This window comes from Xyrauchen texanus, chromosome 38 (assembly GCF_025860055.1).
Source record: "Xyrauchen texanus isolate HMW12.3.18 chromosome 38, RBS_HiC_50CHRs, whole genome shotgun sequence".
NCBI lineage: Eukaryota > Metazoa > Chordata > Actinopteri > Cypriniformes > Catostomidae > Xyrauchen > Xyrauchen texanus.
The window spans coordinates 38202863-38205362 of NC_068313.1; the positions used below are offsets into that span (position 1 = coordinate 38202863).

The 2500-nt window shown below is 45.4% G+C and overlaps 1 protein-coding gene and 1 long non-coding RNA gene across 3 annotated transcripts in view; one reads left to right on the plus strand and one right to left on the minus strand.

The window, feature by feature from the left end:
• LOC127631410 (uncharacterized) overlaps window positions 1–1140 on the minus strand; it is a 122551-nt gene extending 121411 nt beyond the window's left edge. For both annotated transcript variants that reach the window (XR_007968951.1, XR_007968950.1), the window contains exons 1-2: window positions 765–1140; window positions 211–518 (exon numbers count right to left, since the gene is read on the minus strand). This is a non-coding gene — a long non-coding RNA (uncharacterized LOC127631410). The remainder of the gene's footprint in view (window positions 1–210; window positions 519–764) is intronic.
• The window catches only part of LOC127631408 (limbic system-associated membrane protein-like), a 142808-nt gene that overhangs the window by 66694 nt on the left and 73614 nt on the right, over window positions 1–2500 (plus strand). The window lies entirely within an intron of this gene.

Here is a 2500-nt window from a genome sequence, read left to right on the forward strand (position 1 = left end):
CCTCCTTGTGGTCACTATAATGTGGTTCTCGCTCTCGGTGGGGCGTGTGGTGAGTTGTGCGTGGATGCCGCGGAGAATAGCGTGAAGCCTCCACATGCGCTACGTCTCCATGGTAACATTTACATTTTTTACATTTATGCATTTGGCAGACGCTTTTATCCAAAGTGACTTACAGTGCACTTATTACAGGGACAATCCCCCCGGAGCAACCTGGAGTTAAGTGCCTTACTCAAGGACACAATGGTGGTGACTGTGGGGATCAAACCAGCAACCTTCTGAGTACCAATGTATTATACAGTGCACTTATTACAGGGACAATCCCCCCGGAGCAACCTGGAGTTAAGTGTCTTACTCAAGGACACAATGGTGGTGACTGTGGGGATCAAACCAGCAACCTTCTGAGTACCAATGTATTATACAGTGCACTTATTACAGGGACAATCCCCCCGGAGCAACCTGGAGTTAAGTGCCTTACTCAAGGACACAATGGTGGTGACTGTGGGGATCAAACCAGCAACCTTCTGAGTACCAATGTATTATGCAGTGCACTTATTACAGGGACAATCCCCCCGGAGCAACCTGGAGTTAAGTGCCTTACTCAAGGACACAATGGTGGTGACTGTGGGGATCGAACCAGCAACCTTCTGAGTACCAATGTATTATACAGAGCACTTATTACGGGGACAATCCCCCCGGAGCAACCTGGAGTTAAGTGCCTTGCTCAAGGACACAATGGTGGTGACTGTGGGGATCTAACCAGCAACCTTCTGAGTACCAATGTATTATACAGAGCACTTATTACAGGGACAATCCCCCCGGAGCAACCTGGAGTTAAGTGTCTTACTCAAGGACACAATGGTGGTGACTGTGGGGATCGAACCAGCAACCTTCTGAGTACCAATGTATTATACAGAGCACTTATTACAGGGACAATCCCCCCGGAGCAACCTGGAGTTAAGTGTCTTACTCAAGGACACAATGGTGGTGACTGTGGGGATCGAACCAGCAACCTTCTGAGTACCAATGTATTATACAGTGCACTTATTACAGGGACAATCCCCCCGGAGCAACCTGGAGTTAAGTGTCTTACTCAAGGACACAATGGTGGTGACTGTGGGGATCGAACCAGCAACCTTCTGAGTACCAATGTATTATAGAGAGCACTTATTACAGGGACAATCCCCCCGGAGCAACCTGGAGTTAAGTGTCTTACTCAAGGACACAATGGTGGTGGCTGTGGGGCTCGAACCAGCGTCCTTCTGATTACCAGATTACCAGTTATGGTGCTTAGACCACTACACCACCACCACTCTAACACGCTCAAGACGTCACGTGATAAGATGCGCGGATTGACGGTCTCAGACGCGGAGGCAACTGAGATTCATCCTCCACCACCCGTATTGAGGCGAGTCACTACGCCACCACGAGGACTCAGAGCGCATTGGGAATTGGGCGTTCCAGAATGGGAGAAAAGGGCAGAAAAAAAAGAAAACATTATTTTTAGCTACAAACGTGTCGATTGAATTTTACTTTTGCAAAAATCCAATGAGGTAAGGGGCCAGTGCAGAGATGTTTCTGAAGGTTAAAGGTCATCATAGAGTGTCGCTTGTGTCTCAAACCGCAGACACTTTTATTCTTGTCTTGGACACTTCCTTTGGTCACAAGCTTTTACAGTTTCCAGTTTCTGCAAATCAAACAGTGTCTGCTGAGAACTGAAGAAGAGATGTGACAAAACACAAAGTGTTTCTGAGGACAGACATTGTTCAGGAGCCACAGGACAAGTGTGCTCTTGTTAGTGCTGTTTACTGAGGCATCACTCATACTGAATCATCACATCGTTTAAAGAGAGCACACATATCCCATAGACTTACTCTGATCTGATCGTGTCAGTGTTAGTGATGTGTTTTGATTTTACTGAGCTTCGGTTGTTTCGTCTCAGATCTGATGCTGCAGATGTTAAACTGATGTTTCCTGCATGTCTATTCAATGAGAGAAATGACTCTTTGTTCATCCTGTACGATCAAAACGCCCTCGAGGACCCTCACAACTGCGGTCAAATAGGGTTGTGCCGATGGACGATATCATCGTCCATCGTGATGGCTGACCAACATCACGATGTAGAGCCACCATCGTGATGCCACGCCCCCTTTTGCGAGTCTTGCTAGTGTGACTCACTAATCCTAGTCTCTTCTATAGTTAACCTAAAAACTTTGCAGGGATTGCTCTGTAAATTAAATTGAGAATATAACTAATGCATATATGCTATTTTAAATACTGTAGTATATGCCAGAGACGTGACGTGTTAGTCTGTGAAAATACCGTGTCAGGCAGGCTGCACAAATATTGATCTTGACATTATTAGCTTTACATGTCTTACACTGTACATTTAGATTAAAATATTTTATTTTAAGCCTTTATTAATGAATTATTAGTAGTTGTAGTGTCTCAGAACATCTGCTCATTGTCACATAGCTCTTGTATACACTGAAGCGGCAGTTTA